At 43.2% G+C, this 25,238-nt stretch overlaps 1 long non-coding RNA gene across 1 annotated transcript in view; it reads left to right on the plus strand.

The window, feature by feature from the left end:
* The window catches only part of LOC137306055 (uncharacterized), a 66,436-nt gene extending 44,184 nt beyond the window's left edge, over positions 1-22,252 (plus strand). Inside the window, exons 2-3 of the long non-coding RNA XR_010958816.1 lie at positions 10,605-10,658; positions 21,297-22,252. This is a non-coding gene — a long non-coding RNA (uncharacterized lncRNA). The remainder of the gene's footprint in view (positions 1-10,604; positions 10,659-21,296) is intronic.
* Positions 22,253-25,238: the final 2,986 nt, after the last annotated feature.

A 25,238-nucleotide genomic window follows, 5' to 3' on the forward strand; every position in this document is an offset into this window, starting at 1 on the left:
GTTTAGCTTGATTTAACTTTGCATGGGAACAGGAAGTATCTTTAAAGAGGAAATGGGTCAGATAGAATCCATTTTACAGTGGTGGAAATGCTTGTTGGAGACCAATAATCTTTTCTAATTCTATGCTTTCTTATGTTCTTAAGCTCAGCATGCGGGCAGCCTACAATGCAGCTGCACATAGAAAACCACCTTCCCAAAAGGATTTTGAAATGGAAGATCTGCTTGATATTTATACAGTTTGAAGAGGAGAAATAATGCTTAAAAATATTGTAACTTGATGTCCCATAAAGTGGCTTTTAGCAGATCATCAAACTTTAGTGAATATTACATGCATACTAATTCATTGCGCATATGTCCTTCTAAATAATTAATATAGGTATTCAACAGAATCTTGGCAGCCAGATATCTGCAAATTTATCATTCTTGAGTTACACATATTTGTAAAAGGTTCGCAAATGGCTGATGCAGAAAATTGCTGAACATTTGCCAACAATTGGGAATACTTACCTATCCATAACAGCTTTATGAATGGAGATTAGAAATGTAGAGTAATTACTACAGGAATATTCCTCTGTACACTATTGGAGAGCTGTTTGTTCTTACCAATCATACTGGCTTTCAAAATCCAAGCTTGGCAAGTTCTTGACCTCTTGGGCTGGATTTTCCTCCAATTACTACTTGTTTTCTGGCAGTTTGGGAACAATAAACAGAGTAAAATGGGCGATAATGCGAACCGCCTCAAAACCACCAATCTCACGTTGCACCAGAATTATTTTACCAAAAGAAACACCAGTCTCCTTTGAGTCCCATTGAGGACCTGTCCAACTGTATTTAAATGGCATCAAGTAGGTGTAACTAATTCAGTCACCTATTTTCCCCAACTTCTGCTCCAAATTATTACCACCGCCACTTAAGTGGTAGTACTTCATTGAAGAGGAAATTTTATTTGCTGCAACTGAAAGTTGGCATTTCTCTGCCTTCATACTGATCTGTTTAGCACTTTGGAGGTTCTATCAGGGCTTTTGCTATTACTTTAGACAAATCTGCAAACAGTACAGTTTTGGACTTGGAAGCTCTCTGTTCCTATGCTATGAAGAAGAGGAGGATGAGGAGATGGGAGAAGTTAGATTGGAGTGAGACATAATCCAGGTGTCACTTCAGTACAGTGCTGAGAGAGTGTTGTGCAGTCGGAGGTGCCGTCTTTTGAGTGGAAGTTAAACCAAGGCCTCAACTGCCCTCTCAGGTGGACGTAAAAAAAAAAGGCATTATTTCGAAGAAGAGCAGGGGAATTCTCTCCGGTGTCCTGGTCAATATTTATCCCTTGACCAACATCAGTAAAACAGGTTATCTGGTCATTATCTGTCTTCACAGTAGAAGTCACAAAAAACATACCAGAAGTAGTGGGGAACCAAGGATATAATGAGTAAGTAAGATTAGTAAAGAAAAAGTTTTAGAAAAATTAATGGGATTAAAAGCCAACAAATTCCCAGAACCTGATGGCCTACACCCTAGGGTTTTAAAAGAGGTGGCTGCAGAGATAGTGGATGCATTGGTTTTGATTTTCCAGAATTCCCTAGATTCGAGAACGGTCCCTGTGGATTGGAAGGTAGCAAATGTAAACCCGCTATTCAAGAAAGGAGGGAGAGAGAAAACAGGGAACTATAGGCCAGTTAGCCTGACTTCAGTAGTAGGGAAAATACTAGAATCGTTTATTAAGGATGTAGTAACAGGGCACTTAGAAAATCATAATATGATTAAGCAGAGTTAACATAATTTTATGAAAAGGAAATCATGTTTGACAAAATCTATTAGAGTTTTTTGAAGGTGTAACTAGCAGGGTGGATAAAGGGGTACCAGTGGATGTAGTATATTTGGATTTTCAAAAGGCATTCGATAAGGTGCCACATAAGAGGTTGTTACACAAGATTAGGGCTCATGGGATTGGGGATAATATGTTATCATGGATTGAGGATTGGTTAACAGACAGAAAACAGAGAGTAGGGATAAATGGGTCATTTTCGGGTTGGCAAGTTGTAACTAGAGGGGTGCGGCAGGGACTTGAGCCTCAACTATTTGCAATCTATATTAATGATTTAAATGAAAGGACCGAGTGAAATGTATCCAAGTTTGTTGATGATAGGAACAGGAGTAGGCCATTCAGCCCCTCGTGCCTGCTCCGCCATTTGATAAGATCATGGCTGATCTGTGATCTAACTCCATATACCCACCTTTGGCCCATTTCCCTTAATACCTTTGGTTGCCAAAAAGGAATCTATCTCAGATTTAAGTTTAGCAATTGAGCTAGTATCAATTGCCATTTGCAGAAGAGAGTTCCAAACTTCTACCACCCTTTGTGTGTAGAAATGTTTTCTAATCTTCCTCCTGAAAGGTCTGGCTCTAATTTTTAGACTGTGCCCCCTACTCCTAAAATCTCCAACCAGCGGAAATAGTTTCTCTCTATCCACCCTATCCGTTCCCCTTATAAACTTCAATCAGATCACCCCTTAACCTTCGAAACTCCAGAGAATACAACACCAATTTGTGTAATCTCTCCTCGTAACTTAACGCTTGAAGTCCGGGTATCATTCTAGTAAACCTATGCTGCACTCCCTCCAAGGCCAATATGTCCTTCCGAAGGTGCGGTGCCCAGAACTGCTCACAGTACTCCAGGTGCGGTCTAACCAGGGTTTTGTATAGCTGCAGCATAACTTCTGCCCCCTTGTACTCTAGTCCTCTAGATATAAAGGCCAGCATTCCATTTGCCTTCTTGATTATTTTCTGCACCTGTTCATGACACTTCAATGATCTATGTACCTGAACCCCTAGGGCACTTTGGACATCCACTGTTTTTAACTTTTTACCATTTAGAAAGTAGTCTGTTCTATCCTTTTTTGATCCAAAGTGGATGACAAAGGTAAGTGGAAAAGTAAGCTGTCAGGAGGACGCAAAGAGTCTACAAAGGGATATAGACAGGTTAACTGAGTGGGCAAGAAGGTGGCAGGTTGGGTATAATGTGGGGAAATGTGAGGTTATTCACTTTGGTAAGAAAAATAGAAAAACTGAATATTTTTTAAATGGTGAGAAACTATCAAATATTAGTGTTCAGCGGGATTTGGGTGTCATAGTACACAAAACAAAGAAAGTAATGCAGGTACAGCAAGGAATTAGAACATAAGAACATAAGAAATAGGAGCAGTAGTAGGCCACATGGTCCCTTGACCTGTTCTGCCATTCAATCAGATCATGGCTGATCTTCGACCTCAACTCCACTTTCCTGTCCGATCCCCATATCCCTTGATTCCCCTAGAGTCCAAAAGTCTATCTATCTCAGCCTTGAATATATTCAATGACTTAGCATCCAAGCCCTCTGGGGTAGAGAATTCCAAAGATTCACAACTCTCTGAGTGAAGGAATTCATCCTCATCTCAGTCTTAAATGGCTGACACCTTATCCTGCGATTATGCCCCTAGGTCTAGACTCTCCAGCCAGGGGAAACTCCAGAGAGTATAGGAAGACAAATGGTATATTGGCCTTTATTGCAAGGGGGTTGGCGTGTAAGAGTAAGGAAGTCTTGCTGCAATTGTATAGGGCTTTGGTGAGACAACACCTGGAGTACTGTGCACAGTTTTGGTCTCCTTACCTAAGGAAGGATATACTTGCCTTAGAGGTGGTGCAACAAATGTTCACTAGATTGATTCCTGGATGAGAGGGTTGTCCTATGAGGAAAGATTGAGTAGAATGGGCCTATACTCTCTGGAGTTTAAAAGAATGAAGGGTGATCGCATTGAAATATATAAGGTTCTAAGAGGTCTTGACAGGGTAGATGCTGAGATGCTGTTTTCCTGGCTGGAGGGTCTAGAACTAGGGAACATAGCCTAAGGATAAGGGGCCAGCCATTTAGGACTGAGATGAGGAAGAATTTCTTCATGCAGAGGGTCGTGAATCTTTGGAATTCTCTATCCCAGACTGCTGCGGATGCTCAGTCATTGAGTATGTTCAAGACTGAGATCGATAGATTTTTGGACTCCAAGGGAATCAAGGGATATGGGGATCGGTCGAGAAAGTGGAGTTGAGGTCAGAGGTGAGCCATGATCTTAATAAATGGCGGAGCAGGCTCAAGAGACTGTATGGCCTACTCCTGTTTCTATTTCTTATGTTTTTTGTGTTTCTTATTATCACATAGAAACATAGAAACATAGAAAATAGGAGCAAGAGTAGGCCATTCGGCCCTTCGGGCATGCTCTGCCATTCAAAAAGATCATGGCTGATCTTCTAACTCAGTACCCTGTTTCCGTTTTTTCCCTATATCCCTTGATCCCTTCAGCATTAAGAAATATATCTATCTCCTTCTTGAATACATCTAATGACTTGGCCTCCACTGCCTTCTGTGGTGGAGAATTCCACAGGTTCACTACCCTCTGAGTGAAGAAATTTCTCCTCATCTCGGTTCTAAATGGCACACCCCGTATCTGCTCTTTGGATCTAATACTATCCCTAATTTCTTTTGTAAGCCACGGTTGAGCCACATTTCCTGTTTTATTTTTCCACCAGGCAGGAATGAATAATTGTTGTAATTCCTGCACACGTCCTTTAAATATTAGCCATTGCCTATCCACCGTCATCCGTTTTAGTAAAGTTCCCCAATCTATCATAGCCAGCTAGCACCTCATACTTTCGTAATTTCCTTTATTTAGATTCAGGGCCCTAGTTTTGGATTCAACTACTTCACTCTCTATCTTAATGAGGAATTCTATCATGTTATGGTCGCTCTTCCCTAAGGGACCCCGCACAACAAGACTGTTAATTAATCCTTTCTCATTGCACAATGCCCAGTCTAGGGTCGCTTGTTCACTAGTTGGTTCCTCAATGTATTGGTCTAGAAAACCGTCACGTACACACTCCAGGAATTCCTCCCCCATAGTATTATTGTTAATTTGGTTTGACCAATCTATATGTAGATTAAAGTCACCCATGATTATAATTGTACCCTTCTTGCATGCGTCTCTAATTTCCTGTTTAATGCCCTCCCCTACATCTCCACTGCTGTTTGGGGGCCTATAGACAACCCGCACCAACGTTTTCTGCCCCTTGGTGTTTCTTAGCTCCACCCATACAGATTCCACATCGTGATTTTCCGAGCCAATATCCTTCCTCACTATTGCATTGATTTCCTCCTTTTCTAACAATGTTACCCCACCTCCTTTCCCTTTTTGCCTGTCTTTCTAAATATTGAATACCCCTGGATGTTCAGTTCCCATCCTTGGTCACCCTGCAGCCATGTCTTTGTAATCGCAACTATATCATAACCGTTAATATCTATCTGTGCTGTTAATTCATCCAGCTTATTGCGAATGCTCCGCGCATTAAGACACAATGCCTTCAGACTTGTGTTTTTAAGATTGCTAGTTTTATTTTGCACTATGGCCCTATTTGTTTCTCGCCCTTGTTTTCTCTGCCTTCCACTATGGCTTCTTCCTTTTCTGTCTTTTGTTTCTATCCTTGTTTCCCCTTCCTCTGTTTCCCTGCTCAGGTTCCCATCCCCCTGCCATTCTAGTTTAAACCTTCCCCAACAGCACTAGCAAACACCCCCGCGAGGACATCGGTCCTGGTCCTGCTCGGGTGTAACATTGCTGTTTGTGGGACCTTGCAGTCTGCGTTTCCTACATTACAACACTAACTACATTTCAAAAGTACTTCACTGGCTGTCAAGCACTTTGGGACGTCCTGAGGTTGTGAAAGGCGCTCTTTAAATTTCTTTTGGCAGGCTATATGAGTTGACAGAGTGGCTGTGAGTTCAAATGGCATTTGAGTGTTTCAGGATTGCTGTTTGCATAATTGATTGTCCCTGATACGCAGGTGAGGACAGAGAAAGATAAGGAGGTGAGTGAAGACTGTATCTGTGGTAGTAGATTGGGATTGGTAACAGTGCCGTGACTTACCTTGGCTACTCTGAAAGATCATAGAAGCTTTCCTCACTCTCTGTGGCAATTCATGGAATAGTGAATTTTGAACTGACAGCTTCAGCAACCTTCATCCATACAACCCCTTTCATGAGGCTTCCTGGCTTCAGTGCCCAAAAGTTGACCCTTTCTTGCCCTGACTTCATCCAACAATATCTTCATGAACGCACCAGATAACCTTTCTGCTGCTGAAACCACTCCCCCCAAAACTGATGCTCCTTCAGACACCATGCTGCTCAAAAAGTGATGTTGCCCTTTAATCATACTACTGCTCCAAACCCACTCTACATAACAAATGACGGCCCTGGGAGGAAAGTTAAGTGGGTTAGTAGCAGGGCCACATGTGTAGGCGTAGTCCTGCTCTGCTGCTAACCCGCGACCACAAGAAGAATCTAGCCCATATTGTGTTACAGTTGTAATGTTGAATGTATTGGTAATGATACTTTAAGAATGTTCTGGGATTGTTCCATCCTGTCTCGATGTTAGTTCGGTAATCTAAAGGTTTTGCTTAAATAAACATGAAATAACTTAAAGGAACAGGGAAAACTGAGGGTTCACCTATATAAATCTTTGAAGGCTGTTAAAAAGCATACGGGATCCAGGGCTTTATAAATGGAGACATAGAGTATAAAAGCTAAACCTTTATAAATCATTGGTTTGGCCTCAGCTGGAGCATTATGTCCAAGGCCTTGGAGAAGGTACAGAGGAGATTTATTAGAATTGTACCAGGGATCTGGGACAAGGGACTTCAGTTATGTGGAGAGACTAGAGAAGCTGGAATTGTCTCCTTAGAGCAGAGAAGGTTAAGAGGAGATTTAATGGAGATGTTCAAAATTATGAATGGGTTTGATGGAGTAAATAAGGAGAAACTGTTTCCCGGAGGGTCGACAACCAGGGGACACTGATTTAAGATAATTGGCAAAAGAACCAAAAGACAAGGAGAATTTTTTTATGCTACAAGTTGTTATGAGCTGGAATGCACTGCCTGAAAGGGTGGTGGAAGCAGATTCAATAGTAACTTTCAAAAGGGAATTGGATAAATACTTGAAAAGGAACATTTTTTTCAAGGTTATGGGGAAAGAGATGGGAGTGGGACTAATTGGATAGCTCTTTTAAAGAGCCGGCACAGGCATGATGGGCCAATTGGCCTCCTCCTGTGCTGTAAGATTCTATGCATTTTTTTTTTATTCGTTCATGGGATGTGGGCATTGCTGGCAAGGCCAGCATTTATTGCCCATCCCTAATTGCCCTTGGAGAGAAGGTGGTGGTGAGCCGCCTTCTTGAACCGCTGCAGTCCTGAAGGTTTTCCCACTGTCTATATAGATAATCACAGAAAACAGTTTGAAACCCACAGTTACACAGAATGCTGAAGGCAGTAAAGCTTGAAATAAAAGGTCCAATCTCTCCGTAAAATACAAGCCTTGCACTAGCCTTTTCTATTTTGGTGTCTGTACTTTAGACCTTCTGACCTGCATCTGGGCAAAAAAAAACCCTGACCCAGATTTTGCTCTGAGCAGCGAACCAACAGTGCTCGCCTCTCCATAGGTTTATACTAACCCATTAATTTGCCGTGGCCTTTACTGCGGGCACCTCCTCCAATAGGAAGTGGAGAAGAGCCCAGCGTTCGCTCCAGTGAAGCTAGGACCCTGACAGAAACAAGAGGAGCACACTCTCCTCTCAACCAATCAGATTGCAGCATTTTTTACAAGCTGCAAAACCGTTTCTGCAAGCTGGAATGTTAAATCCAGGAAGTGAAAGGTACAACACTAAAATCATTGTAAAAGCAGGTATAGACAATGTAGGGTTCAAAACCCCTTTAACAAAAGACATTTGAAGGATAGGGTTAACAGTATTCCTTTTAAACAAAGACATTAGAAAACCTGTAAACACAGTAATGTAGTAAACTTTGTTCTTGCAAATCCTGTTTTTCCTCAATGATGCTGATGCTATTGGAAAAGTATGAGTTTTGGGATCGAGGACATTGTACTGCGGATAGATATCTAGATTATAAGATAAATAAACCAACTAGATCATGTTGAGCTTAAAGCGATGTCAGGCTTTCAAAACACAAAGGGCGCCAAATTGGGCCGTGTAGCACTTGTTGTTTCAGCGTTACATGGTCTCCCGAAGTGCCAAGATGGCATCTTGGTAAGGAGTTAGCCCAAGTGCAGATAACGAATGCCGGAAGCATGTAAAGTAAGGAGAAAATGGATACGATCAGTGTGCAATGCTGATTTAAAGTGATAGACACCATTTTGGGACTTAACACTAACTCAATGCACAGTCTTAACCCCAACCATCTAAACGTTTCTTAGAATGCCTGAAGGACCCCCATCAGCATTATTTAAAGGGACCATGCAGCATTTACAGGTTAGTGGCTGGCTTATTGCTTCTGGCTGCCAAGACATTTGTACCTGTCTTTGGAAGTCTCCTATACTTGAATACTAGGACACAGGGACATAGCCTAACATTTAGAGCCAGGACATGCAGGAGTGAAGTTAGGAAATGCTTCTACACCAAAGGGTGAGAGAAGTTTGGAACGCTCTCCTGCAAATGGCCGTTGATGCCAGCTCAATTGTGAATTCTAAAGCTGAGATGGATAGATTTCTGTGAACCAAAGGTATTAAGGGATATGGGGCTGAGGTGGGTATATGGAGTTAGGTCACAGGTCCACCATGATCTTATTGAATGGTGGAACAGACTCGAGGGACTAACTGCCACTGCCACTTGCTACCTCCTGATATGCACCACCTTCTCCTGCAAGAAGGCGGGACATGTGTCTGGGTGATGTGCCTGTCATGGTTGAATAGCTGCCAGTGTGTGGGCCTGTGAGTTGTGGGTGGGTGGCTTGCAACAGTGGTATTGTGTAAGGGTGAGAGGAAGCATCTGATTGGAAGAGTTGAGTACTGATGGAAAGAATTTGTTGGTATGTTGGTGGGGGTGGGGGTGTAGTGTGCGGAGTAGTGGATGTGGCTGGTGGTGTAGTTGGGAGGAAACGCCACTTGACAGTTGACCTCACTCACCTTGACCACTCGTGTCAAAGCATTGAACTTCTTCCTGCACTGCATCCATGTTCATGATGCTGTGCGCCTGGCATTGACTTTGTTCCCCTGCTGCCTCCCACTGCCTTTTGAGTATATGTCTGGAGAGCTTCATGCCCCCCTGCGGATGTAGGATGGCCCTCCTTCTGTCCACCTCATGCACCAAGGCCTCTAGTGCATCAACAGAGAACCTTGGTGCACACTCTCTCATAGGCCTGGTACAAACTCAGATCGGCAGATTGGTGAGGTCTGACATGCAGATTGGAGGATGTGGGATTTAGTGGTGCGCAACCTTTATTCAATGTTTAAACATAACTCATTGGAGGAAACGCCACTTGACAGTTGACCTCACTCACCTTGACCACTCGTGTCAAAGCATTGAACTTCTTCCTGCACTGCATCCATGTTCATGATGCTGTGCGCCTGGCATTGACTTTGTTCCCCTGCTGCCTCCCACTGCCTTTTGAGTATATGTCTGGAGAGCTTCATGCCCCCCTGCGGATGTAGGATGGCCCTCCTTCTGTCCACCTCATGCACCAAGGCCTCTAGTGCATCAACAGAGAACCTTGGTGCACACTCTCTCATAGGCCTGGTACAAACTCAGATCGGCAGATTGGTGAGGTCTGACATGCAGATTGGAGGATGTGGGATTTAGTGGTGCGCAACCTTTATTCAATGTTTAAACATAACTCATTAGTTTGTAAACATAGGGACAGGACCTGCAACTGTGTTTTACGTGTGCAATTTCTGATCTCCGTTCAGACTCCATGCAGACAGCAGACTGTTATTTTTAGCAAATAACAGGTACCAGCTACCTTTAAGAGATTTCTAACAGACAGCCTGCCTTTAAGAGATTGGAGCTCCCCCTGCTGTTGGAAAGTGTGAATTGCCTTCAATCCCCATTCAATGCTGATTTCTAACACAGATTGCTGGTAAATCCTCAGGCCTGACGAAAGTCTCGTCCTACCTGCTCCATTGGGCGCGGGGTAATAGCAGATCGTGCTACCCCGCCCAAAAACAGGCCCTATCCAATTTTTCCCCCATAGGCTTTTGGAAACACAAGCTTTTCAACACAGCAGGGGGTAATGTAAGAAAAGGTATACATCAAAGGTTTCGGTTCGGGAAAGCAATGATAGGTATGAAAAGACATTGGCCCTTTCATTCCTATCTGGTAGTCTGTTCAAAGAGCTGGGAGTTGTGAAACATCAGTGGTATTGCATCCAACATATGGTCAAATAGTGTACGAAATGGATTCAAACTGAAGCAATCAAAATTGGAGACATCAGGACCATTAAGGATGTCTGTGTATAGGCATCAAAGGGGCTATCTCTACATGAAAGGCCATAAACAGAGATAGTAAAGGGGCCTTTTACATTCCATGGTTTGACCACATGGTCTTTCCTACATCAAAGGGTCTCTGGTCACATGATCAAAGCCTAAACTGTCAATCATTGAGGTATGTTAATGATTGAGGCATAGCAACAGGGAGCGATTGGACAAAAGAATGACCCGCCCCAATCCTACGCCCTATTGGTAAAAAACAATATAAAAAGAAGCCTTTGAGAGAAAAACAGCTTCTTTCTTTGCTTGACTATTTGACCAGGGTCCAAGAATCACAGGAAATAAGGAATTCCCTACAACAATGAAAAAAGAGAGGGTAAGGAATAATTGAATTAAATAAAGAGACAGAAGGGAAAAGTGAGAATTTTTAAAAATGTTTTGATTTTTAAAAAAAAATTGAATGACCAAACGCTAGTAAAATAAGGACTAATGAGACTCCACATTTTTAAGTTAATTTTTAGTTGTTTGACAGTCATTAGGACATTAAGACTGTTTAAAACTTACTTTAGACCTGATATTTTTAAGTGTGCCTGTTTTGTGGCGATATTAGTTACTTTCCAATTGGGCAAGTTGGTGCTTTTTCAATGATTTCACTGATTGCAGCCGGCGATGTCCCTTTTAATTGGAAGCTGTCATATCACCAGTGCACCAGGAGGAGCAAGTTCCAGATTTCCGCCTTTCACTGCGCATGTGTGAACACCAGAACTTGCTCCTCGATTTCGCCCCACTTCTAAGCAATTTCTGGGCCACTATGTCCATTTCTAGTAAGAAAGAAGTTAGCAGTTGACTGACCCTTTGATAAAAGATCTTAGGATCACTCGGGATTCATTGACCTTAATTCTAGCGTGATCTTCTGACTGCAAACCAGTTTTGTGACCTAAGCTGGTAGTTTTGTGTCCTTTGTTGGAACTATAGTTAATGATTTAGAAACTAGGATTTTGTAGAAACACCAAAAGAGTTGGGAAAACAAGCATGCTTTATTTTTCTGAGTAAAGAGATAGACCTACGTGTAGAAAATTGTATGAATTGGTACTGACAAAGATAATCACGTTGCTTGACAAGTATTGAACTGAGGGAGGAACAATAACAGATGAATTAAAAAGGAGTGAAGGAATGTTGGTAATTGCCTGAATCGCATAGACTGAAATGGGAGAATTGATGGGGAGTTTCTGTGTGGGGCTGACTTTTAATTGTGTCTGGAAAAGCTTTGGTTTCTTGCTGTTTGCAGCATTCTCCCTGCCTCCTCACTGTGTTGAAATTCAGATTCATCACATTGTCTCCTATTCTAACTTGTTCTTTCTCAGGACCTCAAAATTGTGGAATTTCTTGTGCCCTTCCTCTTATAATTTCAGGGCTTAGAAAACTCAAGTTTGGCATCACCTAACAATTACTTCTTCATTTATCTCATCTTTTATCCTGCTTTTTGAACCTTGGTGGTATCCTGCACAATTTTTTTTTCACCTAGATGTCTCAATTAAAAAAATAAATCACTGAAAAGCCCAAGTAAATAATCTTCCTCCTGATGTGAACTTACATTTCTTTATTTGTTCACTGACTAAATTACAAGTGGTAACAGCAATGCAATGGAGTTACTGCAGTTGTTTCTTTCTCTGAGCAAACTAGGCAGTTGGCGGCATTGCTTGGGTGAAGTCAATGTCTTTCTTCATTCACTGACTAAGTACATATCCAATTGGCAGCAGCAGTTGAGATAAAGTTGTTGTACTTTGTCGCTCATTGATTGACAAGGCAGCACATTACAGTTGATAGCAGTGGTATGATATAGTCACTTCATTTCTTCATTCAGTGACACACTAGACAGTGAGCTACAGTCGTCAAGAGCCAAATAAGATGACAGTTTACTGTAAAAACCAGATGGCATCCTTTTCTTTTAGGTCTGTAACAATTACCTGTAGATCTGAAATTGAGTTTTTATAGAACAAGTACAGAACATAGTGAGAAAAAAAAAGGCAGTGTGCACAATTTAGACTTTGAAATTGCCCAACATTTACCAGAGGTTCTGTGATAAAATGTTATCACAAGATAATTGATCATTGGCAATACAATATAGGTTTATTAAAATTATTTAGATAGTTATATAGATTTAACTTGGATTATTTTAATTACATCAGGCTGTGTGTCAGTATCATGAATGAGTCATTGACAATTCTTTTTTCTATTTTTACAAAATCTAAATAATTACCTTTATATCACAAGTGTAAATTTGTTTGTCAATTACTAATGATGAACTTATAATCGAAAAATAATGAACTACATTAGACTAGTGATTGTGTAACACAATGGAAAAGCAACACTGACTTTATATCTGTGGATCCTGAATTAGAATCCAGCTCAGAATGATGGGATGAAAATCCTTCATATGCAGCCATTGCATATTGGAAAATTGAGCTCTGTTCTCGATTTTCTGATATGTGCTGGCTGAGAAATTTACCCTCACTTTTCTCCTTTGAGCTTCCCCTCTACCTTGACACCACCATGGCAGCTGTGCCCTACACTCTGGAATTCCCTCTGCAAACCCCTTTGCCTCTCCACCTCCCTCTCCTCTTTTAGAATCCTCTTTGAAAGTTTGGTCTGAGGTGAGTTTTAGTCATCCCCTTAATATCTCCTCTTTGGCTCAATGCCCATGTTTTGATTAAGCCTCTGTGAAGTACCTTGGGATATTTATCCTATAATGAAGACGTTATATAAATGGAGGTTGTTGTTGCTTATGTCGTTGTCTCACTAACTTGTTCTCTTACAGTCTGGGCAGTTTTAGAGTCCTATGCTCTAATCCATTTGATTGTAGACAAAGTTCCACAGCACAAATTGCCCAGAATTTGGTAATAATTGGCAGTAACATAGCCTTTACACAAAGCGGTTAGAAGAATATTTAAAGTGGAAATCTCACACTGTTACAGTAGGATATCCTGTTGTATTGTGCAGAACAAGTTAATATGTCATAGGAACATTAGGAGTAGGAGTAGACCATTCAGCCCCCTCGAACCTGCTCCACCATTCAATTAGATCATGGCTGATCTGCACCTCAACTTCATTTTCTCGCCTTTGCTCCATATCCCTTGATACACTTACCTAATTAAAATCTCAGTCAAAAAACATACCATAAATAGTGGGGAACTGAGGGTCTAATGAGAGTGAGGAAATTAAAGTAATTAATATTAGTAAAGAAAAAGTACTGGAGAAATTATGGGACTAAAAGCCGATAAATCCCCTGGACCTGATGGTCTCCATCCTAGGGTTCTAATGGAGGTGGCTGCAGAGCTAGTGAATGCATTGGTTGTGATCTCCCAAAATTCCATAGATTCTAGATCGGTTCCAATGGATTGGAAGATAGCAAATGTAACACTACTATTCAAGAAAGGAGGGAGAGAGAAAGCAGGGAACTACAGGCCAGTTAGCCTGACATCAATAGTCCAGGAAAATGCTAGAATCCATTATTAAGGTAACGGGCACCTAGAAAATCATAATATGATTAGGTAGAGTCAACATGGTTTTATGAAAGGGAAATCGTGTTTGACAAACCTGTTAGAGTTTTTTGAGGCTGTAACTAGCAGGGTAGATAAAGGGGAACCAGTGGATGTAGTATATTTGGATTTTCAAAAGGTATTCGATAAGGTGCCACACAAAAGGTTGATACACAACAAAAGGGCTCATGGGGTTAAGGGTAATATATTAGCATGGATAGAGGATTGGTTAACGGACAGAAAACAAAGTCGTAATAACCGGGTCATTTTCAGGCTGGCAGGCTGTAACTAGTAGGGTGCCGCAAGGCTCAGTGCTTGGGCCTCAGCTATTTACAATCTATATTAATGTCTTAGATGAAGGGACCGAGTGTAATGTATCCAAGTTTGGTGATGATACAAAGCTAAGTGGGAAAGTAAGCTGTGAGGAGGACACAAAGTCTGCAAAGGGATATAGACAGGTTAAGTGAGTTGGCAGGAAGATGGAAGATGGAGTATAATGTGGGGAAGTGTGAGGTTATTCACTTTGGTAGGAAGAATAGAAAAACAGGATATTTTTTAAATGGTGAGAAACTATTAAATGTTTGTGTTCAGAGGGATTTGGGTGTCCTTGTATACAAAACACAGAGTTAACATGCAGGTACAGCAAGCAATTAGGAAGGTAAATGGTATATTGGCCTTTATTGCAAGCGAGTTGGAGTACAAGAGTAAGGAAGTCTTGCTGCAATTGTACAGGGCCTTGGTAAGCCCACACCTGGAGTACTGTGTACAGGTTTGGTCTCCTTACCTAATGAAGGATATACTTGCCTTAGAGATGGTGCAACAAAGATTCACTAGATTGATTCCTGGGATGAGAGGGTTGTCCTATGAAGAAAGATTGAGTAGAATGGGCCTATGCTGTCTGGAGTTTAGAAGAACGAGAGGTGATCTCAATGAAACATATGATTCGGAGAGGGCTAGACAGGGTATATGCTGAGAGGATGTTTCCCCTGGATGGAAAGTCTAGAAGTAGGTGGCATAACCTCAGGATAAGGGGTCGGCCATTTAGGATTGAGATGAAGAGGAATTTCTTCTCTCAGAGGGTTGTGAATCTTTGGAATTCTCTACCCCAGAGGGCTGAGGACGTTCAGTTATTGAGTGTATTCAAGGCTGAGATTGATAGATTTTTGGACTCTAACGGAATCAAGGGATATGGAGATTGTGTGGGAAAGCTGAGTTGAGGTCAAAGATCAGCCATAATTGATTGATCTGATTGATTGGCGGGGCCGTACGACCTACTCCTGTTCCTATTTCTTATGTTCTTGAAAGCTGCAATTGACCCAGCGTCCACAGACTTCTGGGGGAGAGAGTTCCAGGTTTCTACTACCCTTTGTGTGAACAAGTGCTTCCTGAGTTTGCTCCTGAATGGCCTAGCTCTAATTTTAAGATTATGTTCCCTTGTTTTTGATTCCGCCACTAGAGGAAATAATTTCAATTAGATATTTTGTTAATGTCTTATTAAGCAAGTGCTGCAAGAGCTTTACACTATCGAACTAATGACTTTGCCTGAGAGTGCCTTATAGATAGGAAATGGGGAAACAGATGGTTTGCGTTTGGGGAAAAAATAAGAACATTAGAAAATCCAGAATGAGAGAGGGTAATTCAGAGTCCACGTCTGAATATTGTCTCAAGGACATCCTTCTGATATCATCTCATTTTAGGGAACACTAATTTCCATCCCTGATCGCCCTGAAAAAAAGATGAAAATAGTTAGACGAGTACCTGGATAAGAAAGATAATGGATGACCTAGTCTCTTCCTACATATATTCATATATAACACATTCTCTAAAGCACATCAGGTAGGTAAGGGTAAATTCTGCATTCCCAACAGAGAGCAAGTCCCCACTAATTAGAATCATAGAATGGTTACAGCACAGAAGGAGGCCATTCGGCCCATCGAGCCTACACCAGCTCTGTGCAACAGCAATTCAGTTAGTTCCACTCCCCTGCTCTTTCCCCATAGCCCTGCAAATTTTTCTCCTTCAAGTACCTATCTAATTCCTTTTTGAAACTCACAATTTACCCTGCTTCCACCACCCTTTCAGGCAGTGCATTCCAGATCCTAAGCACTCGCTGCCAAAAAAAGCTTTTCCTCATATCGCCTTTTGATCTTTTGTCAATTACCTTAAACCTGTGTCCTCTGGTTCGCGACTTTCCGCCAGTAGGAACAATTTTTCTTTATTTGCTTTGTCTAGGCCCTTCATGAATTTGCACACCTCTATCAAATCCCCTTTCAAATTTCCCTGCTCTAAGGAGAACAATCCCAGCTTTTCCCGTCTATCCACGTAACTTAAGTCCCTCATCCCTGGAATCATTCTAGTAAATCTCTTCTGCACCCTCTCTAATGCCTTCACATCCTTCCTAAAGTCTGTTGCCCAGAATTGGACACAATATTCCAGTTGTTGCCGAACCAGTGTTTTATAAAGGTTCAACATAACATTCTCGCTTTTGTACTCTATGCCACTATTTATAAAGCCCAGGATTCTGTATGCTTGCTTAACCGCTTTCTCAACCTGTCCTGCCACCCTCAACGATCTGTGTACATATACCCCCAGATCTCTCTGTTCCTCTACCCCCTTTAGAGCTGTACCCATTAGTTTATACTGCCTTTCCTCGTTCTTCCTACCAAAAAGTATCACCTCACACTTCTCAGCATTAAATTTCATCTGCTACGTGTCCGCCCATTCCACCAGCCAGTCTATGCCCTCTTGAAATCTATCACTATCCTCCTCACTTTACTACACTTACAAGTTTTGTGTCATTTGCAAATTTTGAAATTGTGCCCTGTACACCCAAGTCCAAGTCATTAATATATATCAAGAAAAGCAGTGGTCCCAGCACTGACCCCTGAGGAACACCACTGTATACCTTCTTCCAGTCTGAAAAACAGGCGTTCACCACTACCCTGTTTCCTGTCACTTAGCCAATTTCGTATCCACACTGCCACTGCCCCTTTTATTCCGCGGACTTCAATTTTATTGACAAGCCTATTATGTGGCACTCTATCAAACGCCTTTTGGAAGTCCATACACACTACATCAGCTGCATTGCCCTCATCTACCCTCCTTATTACCTCATCCAAAAACTCAATCAAGTTAGTTAAACACTATTTGCCATTAACTAATCCATGCTGGCTTTCCCTTATTAATCCACACTTGTCCAAGTGACTGAATTTTGTCCCGCATTATTGTTTCCAAAAGCTTCCCCAACACCGAGGTTAAACTGACTGGCCTGTAGTTGTTCGGTCTATCTTACACCCTTGTTCAAAAAAGGATGTAAACATTTGCAATTCTCCAGTCCTCCAGCACCACTCCTGTGTCTAAGGAGGATTGGAAGATTGTGGCCAGTACTTCCGCAATTTCGACCCTTACGTCCCTCAGCAACCTAGGATGCATCTGATCCGGAACTGGTGACTTATCTATTTTAAGTACAGCCAGCCTTTCTAGTACCTGGCAGACTGGTCAAAAAAGTACAAGCCCATGGGGTCCAAAGGAGAGTGGCAAGTTGGATCCAAAATTGGCTCAGTGGTGGAAGCAAAGGGTAATGGTCGATGGGTATTTTTGTGACAGGAAGGCTGTTTCCAGTGGAGTCCTGCAGGGCTCAGTACCTAGGTCTCTTACTTCTTGTGATATATATTAATAATTTGGACTTAAATGTAGGGGGCATGATTAAGAAGCTTGAAGATGATACAAAAATTGGCCCTGTGGTTGATAGTGAGGAGGAATGTTGTAGACAGCAGGAAGATATCAATGGACTGGTCAGGTGGGCAGAAACATGGCAAATGGAATTCAATCTGGAGAAGTGAGAGGTAATGCATTTGGTGGGGGGGGGGGGGGGGGGCGGCAAACAAGGCAAGGGAATACATAATAAATGGGAGGATAATGAGAAGTGTAGAGGAAGTGAGGGACCTTGGAGTGCATGTCCACAGATCTCTGAAGGTAGCAGGACAGGTAGATGAGGTAGTTAAGAAGGCATATGGAATGCTTTCCTTTATTAGCCAAGGCATAGACTATGAGAGCAGGGAGGTTATGCTGGAACTGTATAAAACACTGGTTATGCCGCAGCTTGAGTACTATGTACAGTTCTGGTCACCACATTACAGGAAGGAGGTGATTGCACTAAAGGGTACAGAAGAGATTTATGGGAATGTTGCCAGGACTGGAGAATTTTAGCTATGAGGAAATATTGGATAGGCTGGGGTTGTTCTCTTTGGAACAGAGGCGGTTGAGGGGTGATTTTAATTGAGGTGTACAAAATTATGAGGGGCCTAGATAGTGGATAGGGAGGACCTATTTCCCTTAGCAGAGAGGTCACTAGCCAGGGGGCAAAGATTTAAAGTAATTGGGCTGAGGAAAAAAATGTCACCAAGAGGGTGTTGTGGGGCTGGAACTCACTGCCTGAAAGGGTGGTGGAGGCAGAAAGCCTCAAGTCATTTTAAAAAGTACCTAGGTGTGCACCTGAAGTGCTGTGACCTACAAGGCTACGGACCAAGTGCTGGAAAGTGGGAATAGGCTGGGTGGCTCATTTTCGATGAGCCAAATGGCCTCCTTTTGTGTTATAAATTTTCTCTGATTCTACTTCCTTTATCAATTTTTATCCCTTACAGTATCTCAACTACCTCATTTTACTATGACTTTAGCCGTATCTTCTTCCTTGATAAAGACAGATGCAAAGTACTCATTTAGTACCTCTGCCATGCCCTCTGCCTCCATGTGTATAACCCCTTTTTGGTCCCTAATCGGCCCCACCCCTCCTCTTACTACCCATTTACTATTTATATGCCTATAGAAGTCTTTTGAATTCCCTTTTATGTTAGCTGCCAATCTATACTCATACTCTCTCTTTTCCCCTTTTATTTCCTTTTTGACTTCCCCAATAAACTTTCTATACTCAGCCTGCTTCTCACTTGTATTAACAACCTGACATCTGTCATATGCCCCTTTTTCTGCTTCATCTTGCTCACTATATATCTTTCGTCCTCCAGTGAGGTCTGGCTTTGGTTGTCCTACCTTTCCCTCTCGTGGGAAGTTATCTAGACTCTACCCAAACCATCACTTCTTTAAAAGCCACCCATTGTGCAATTACAGTTTTGCCTGCCAATCTTTGAATCCAATTTACTCTGGCCAGATCCGTTATCAACCCACTGAAATTGGCCCTCCTCCAGTTAAGTATTTTTATTCTAGATTGCTCTGTGCCCTTTTCCATAGCTAATCTAAACCTTTTGATACTATGATCACTGTTCCCTAAATGTTCCCCCACTGACACTGGCTCCACTTGACCCACCTCACTCCCTAGAACCAGATCCAGCAATGTCTCCTTCCTCATGGGCTGGAAACATACTGATCAAGAAAGTTCTCCAGAACACACTTCAGAAATTCCTCCACCTCTTTGCCATTTACACTATTACTGTCCCAGTCTATATTAGGGTACATGAAGTCCCCCATTATCACTACTCTATGGTTCTTGCACCTGTTTGTAATTTCCCTGCAAATTTGCTCCTCTATATCCTTCCCACTAGTTGGTGGCCTATAGAATACACCCAGTACTGTAATGGCACATCTATTGTTTCTTAACTCTAACCAAATAAATTCTGTCCTTATCCCCTCAAGGGCATCCTCTCTCTTCAAAACTGCAATATTCTCCTTAATCAATACTGACCCCCCCCCCCCCCACCTCACATCTTTCCTTTTGTTCCCTATCTTTCCTGAACATCTTGTATCCAGGGACATTTAGTATCCAATCATGCCCCTTTTTGAGCCAGGTGTCTATCATTGCCACAACATCATATTCCCATGTGGCTACTTGCGCCTGCAGCTCACCAACCTTATTTACCACGCTTTGTGTGTTTACACACATGTACTGCAAGCCTATCTTAGACCTTCTCGTATTCTCCCTTAGTCTGACCCCACTTAATACTGTACTATTTCTTATTCTAGTGCTATTTGTCTCTCCCAATCCTTTGTGCACCTTGTTTCTCCTTTCTAATGCTGCATCCTGGTGTCCATCCCCCTGCCAATTAGTTTAAACCCTCCCCCACTGCACTAGTGAACCTCTCCATGAGAACATTGGTCCCAGCTCTGTTGAGGTGCAACCCTTCTGGCTTGTACAAGTCCCACCTCCCTCAAAACTGGTCCCAACGCCCCAGGTTTCTAAAGCCCACCCTCCTACATCATCCCTCCAGCCTTGCATTCATCTGCTCTATCCTCCTGTTTCTATACTCTATAGTGCATGGCACCGGGAGTAATCCTGAGATTACTACCCTTGAGGTCCTGTTCTTTGATCTTTTTCATAGCTCCCTAAAATCTGCCTGCAGGGCCTTATCCCTCTTTCTACCTATGTCGTTGGTACCGATGTGGACCACGACCTCTAGCTGTTACCATCCCCTTTCTGAATGTTCTGCAGCCACTCAGTGACATATTTGACCCTGGCACCAGGGAAACAACATATCATGCCGGAGTCACGTCTGCGGCAGCACAAACGCCAGTCTGTTACCCTAACTATTGAATTCCCTATCACTATTGCTTTACTGACCTTCCTCCTTTTCCCCACCCCCCCCCCAGGTATAGTTTTTTTAAATTCATTGCTGGGATGTGGGCATTACTGGCAAGACCAGCATTTATTACCCATTCCTAATTGACCTTGAGAAGGTGGTGGTGAGCCGCCTTCTTGAACCGCTGCAGTTCATGTGGTGAAGGTTCTCCCACAGTGCTGTTAGGAAGGGAGCTCCAGGATTTTGACCCAGCGACGCTGAAGGAACGGCAATATATTGCCAAGTCGGGATGGTGTGTGACTTGGAGGGGAACGTGCAGGTGGTGGTGTTCCCATGTACCTGCTGCTCTTGTCCTTCTAGGTAGTAGAGGTCGCGGGTTTGGGAGGTGCCGTCGAAGAAGCCTTAGTGAGTTGCTGCAGTGCATCCTGAGGATGGTACACACTGCAGCCACTGTGTGCCAGTGGTAAAGGGAGTGAATGTTTAGGGTGGTGGATGGGGTGCCAATCAAGCGGGCTGCTGTGTCCTGGATGGTGTCGAGCTTCTTGTGTTGTTGGAGCTGCACTCATCCAGGCAAGTGGAGAGTATTCCATCACACTCCTGACCTGTGCCTTGCAGATGGAGGAAAGGCTTTGGGGAGTCAGGAGGTGAGTCACTCGCCACAGAATACCCATCCTCTGACCTGTTCTTGTAGCCACAGTATTTATATGGCTGGTCCAGTTAAGTTTCTGGTCAATTGCGACCCCAGGATGTTGATGGTGGGGGACTCGGTGATGGTAATGCCATTGAATGTTAAGGGGAGGTGGTTACATAAGAAATAGGAGCAGGAGTAGGCCAATCGGCCCCTCGAGCCTGCTGGTTAGACAATCTCTTGTTGGAGATGGTCATTGCCTGGCACTTGTCTGGCGCGAATGTTACTTGCCACTTATGTAAGATTCTCAAAATTCACAGATTCTCGGAGAAAGACCTGAAAGAAATTCACCTTTTCCCTGAGTATGGAAAACTTTGGCCATTGACTGAAATCCTAAGATGGAAGGATAGGTGAGAAGTCACCAGACGAATCCACAACCCACACGTGGAATGTTGGAGAATTTACTGCTTCAGACATGGTGGGGCCATGCCTTTGTTTTAAAGCAAAACCCATCAACACCTAGGACGTTGGATACAAAAGGAAGCCTTGTGTGACAAGCTCTAAAAAAAAATCGGAATTAACAATGACCCATCAGGAGAAGCAATTGCAACATGATGAGGGACCATCAAAAAGCCATCAAAGATTCTTAAGGACTTTGTAAGAACTGTTTAAACAGATATGAAGTGTTTTTTTTAAAGTGACGAAGACCATTTGTAAGAGAAGGATACACAAGTGGAAACTCGAAACCTCTCTCTCTCTTTCTCTCTCTCTCTTGCTGGCTCTGGTGGTTTGCTTGTCTTGGTTCTGCCTGTGTCTGGAAGGAAGACCAGCTTCCAGTGAACAAAAAGGAGAGCAGTTCGACAGGGAAGGTCAGCAGCTCTAGAAGCAGGCCAACACACAAGAAGAAACCAGAGCAACAGCCCCAGTGAACGTCAGACACCTCGCGGCAACAAGGGCCTTACGAAACAACCAACCGAATATTACCACCAACCAACCGGGTAATATTGAGCCACCGCGACCGGAGAAAACTGAAGATCCGCAAAGTTTTCACTCTACAATCTATTTCTGACTTACCTCTGGGTGAATTATTGTCAAGGATTCGTTTGGTGAGCATTATCTCTGGCCCTTTAGAGTCCAACTTAGCTAGTACAGTGGGATTGGGAGGGGTGAGGTATCTTTCTACTGTAATTTCCCTCTCGTGTACTGAAGTGTTCCCCATTTTATTAGAATGTTAAGATTGTTGTGTTGCATTTCCTCTCTTGAATAAAGGTCAAAGTTTCTTGCACCAAAACCAAGTCTGCTGCACTTTGTCACAACCCCCAAATAAGTCCAAGGTCTAGAACCCAGGGAGTGGGAGCGATTCGGACCGCTCAGAAGTCAGAGGTGAAGCTGACACACACCACCACCCCCTACACTTATGAGCCCAAGCCTGGATGTTGTCCAGGTCTTGTTGCATGCGGGCTCGGACTGCTTAATTATCTGTACACTGTGCAATCATCAGCGAACATCCCCATTTCTGACCTTACGATGGAGGGAAGTTCATTGATGAAGCAGCTGAAGATGGTTGCACCTAGAACACTGCCCTGAGGAACTCCTGCAGCGATGTCCAGGGACTGAGATGATTGGCCTCCAACAACCACTACCATCCTCCTTTGTGCTGGGTATGATTCCAGCCACTGGAGAGCTTTCCCCCTGATTCCCATTGACTTCAAATTACTCGGGCTCCTTGGTGCCACACTCAGTCAAATGCTGCCTTGATGTCAAGGGCAGTCACTCTCACCTCACCTCTGGAATTCAGCTCTTTTGTCCATGTTTGGACCAAGGCTGTAATGCGGACTGGAGCCGAGTGGTCCTGGCAGAACCCAAATTGAGCATCGGTGAGCAGGTTATTGGTGAGTAAATGCCGCTTGATAGCACTGTCGACGAAACCTTCCATCACTTTGCTAATGATTGGGTAGACTGATGGGGCGGTAATTGGCTGGATTGCATTTGTCTTGCTTTTTGTGGACAGGACATACCTGGGCAGTTGAGCCACCCATGGTGCCCTGGACTTGGCTCTGGCTGCACTCCCCAGAGGAACCCTCTCCCTCACCAATATTTGGAACTGAATACTGGTTAGAGAGAGATGCACTCAGGTCTCCTGCTCTACCTGCCTGGTCCTCTCTGCCTGCACTCGCTTATGCTGCAGGTTGACCACCTCCAGAAATATGCTTTCCATGTTGCTCTCAGCCTCATGGATACACTGCAATGACGCCAGCCGCTGCTCCAGCTCTGAAACCCGGAGCTCAAGCTCCTCCAGCTAGAGACACTTCCTGCACATGGTTGTCCAGGACACGAGGCATCCTGGAGTTCCACATGGCACAGGATGTGCATTCGATTGGACTGAGGTGCCCTGCCATGCCTCCATTTATTAGATTACTAAATAAACTTGAGAAATAAACTAAAGACTTAAAAAAACACTCTCCAGCTACTCACCTATGATCAGTGACTTATAAATAATTTGTGAGCCTTTTTTCTGAGAAAGTGTGCAATTACCATTGATTGCCTCTATCCATCTTTAATTGCTGCTAATGTAATGCCTTACACCAACGGTAATTGTGCGATCAGGGACAACATTTTCTGGAGATCTGAGGCTCACACACTTTGTGAAGATTGAGCACCAGTCAGTAGGTGGTGTGCTTTACTCCCTTGACTGTGTGGTAAGCTTATTTGCAATGCAAATCCATTGGTAATTAAGTAGGGGAAGCCTACAATATTGCTGCCTTCATGCACCACACATGCGATACACTAACCTCGCCCATATGAAATGGGCATTAGAGCTCTTACATTCTGATTCCCAACATGCAACAGCAGCAGTGTCAATCAGTCTTTGCTGCCATACAATTCAGTTATTGCTTTCAGAGCTCCCCTGTCACTCATTTCAATGAAGGAGAAGGAGCAGGAGCAGTGAAGTGCTGTTAGGGGTGTCAGGTGGCACCAGAGGCATTCTGCCTGCACCTGTCAATATGCCGCCCACAAGCTGTGAGCATTTTGCAGAGCAAGGAGGTCATCTGCTACAGGAGTTGTGACCAAGGAAGTTTGGACCAGAGGGAGTTAAACCAGGACATTTTTCAAGGACTGAACAGCAACAACTACATAATAGGGCTACATAATCTCACCAGATTGTTGGCTTTCCAACGGTACATGAATGATCAATGACACCCACATGGCCATCCAGAGTCCTAGGCACAGTGCAATGGCTTACATCAATAAAAATTCTATCGATGTGCAGCTGTTCTGTGATAACCAGCTCTGTGTCATGCAGGGCAATGCCAGCTTACCGGGCAGTAAGTATATGCTCTCATTTTGTGACAACTGGTACCAGATTTATTTGAAGAAGGGAGATTGGGGGAAAAAATGGCTCCTTGAAGATCTGCCTTGCTAATGACACCCTTGTGGCATCCAGATTCATTACCAAGCATATGATTGATAACTTGAAGCAGCAGCTTTAGATGTCTGGACAGCCCCAGAGTGTGTGCATTACACTACGGCCCCTGCCCCAGGTCTCCCAAGGCTCTTGTCATTTGCTGCATGCTATTCAAAGAGGTCTAATCATGCCTTGGCAACGGGCAGTTGCAGGGGCAGTCTGTAAACACCATGTATTATTGTTCAATATGTATAAATGCGTAGGCTTCAAGGAGATCTTGAAACATTTGCCTGAGGAAGGAGAAAATCTCCGAAAGCTTGTGAATTTAAAATAAAATTGCTGGACTATAACTTGGTGTTGTAAAATTGTTTACAATAATCATAGAGGAGGAGACCAACCCAGAATCAAGGCTAGTTCAGGATGCAAGCATTGATCAAGAGCATGTAACTGCAGAAATACGAGTGTGCCAGTCAGATTGCTGCACCGTGCTCATCCAAAGATCATTCAGTGCCTCAATTGCCATTTTAATTCCTGACAATGTGTAACTAAAAATTGTCTCAAAGCACCTTCTCAACACTGTTCTCTGCTCTTTATCAGCAATCATCAATGACCATTGATTGCTGCTTGCTACCTTATGCAGTACAAATAGAAACATACTACCTGGGCAAGGTTCCAATACAGTGGAACCAGTTTAGTAACTTACTTTGTGAATGACATTAAGGGTTCTGAAATTCCTGAGTCCAGAGAGTAGCAGCTGTGGCCATGTTGATGGATGGGGGGAGAAGTTTAAATGTTCCAAGACCTGGAGGTGTGGGTGTTGGGGTAAGGGGGGGGGGGCGGGGAATCTACTGTAATA

This window comes from Heptranchias perlo, chromosome 3 (genome assembly GCF_035084215.1).
Source record: "Heptranchias perlo isolate sHepPer1 chromosome 3, sHepPer1.hap1, whole genome shotgun sequence".
Classification (NCBI taxonomy): Eukaryota; Metazoa; Chordata; class Chondrichthyes; order Hexanchiformes; family Hexanchidae; genus Heptranchias; species Heptranchias perlo.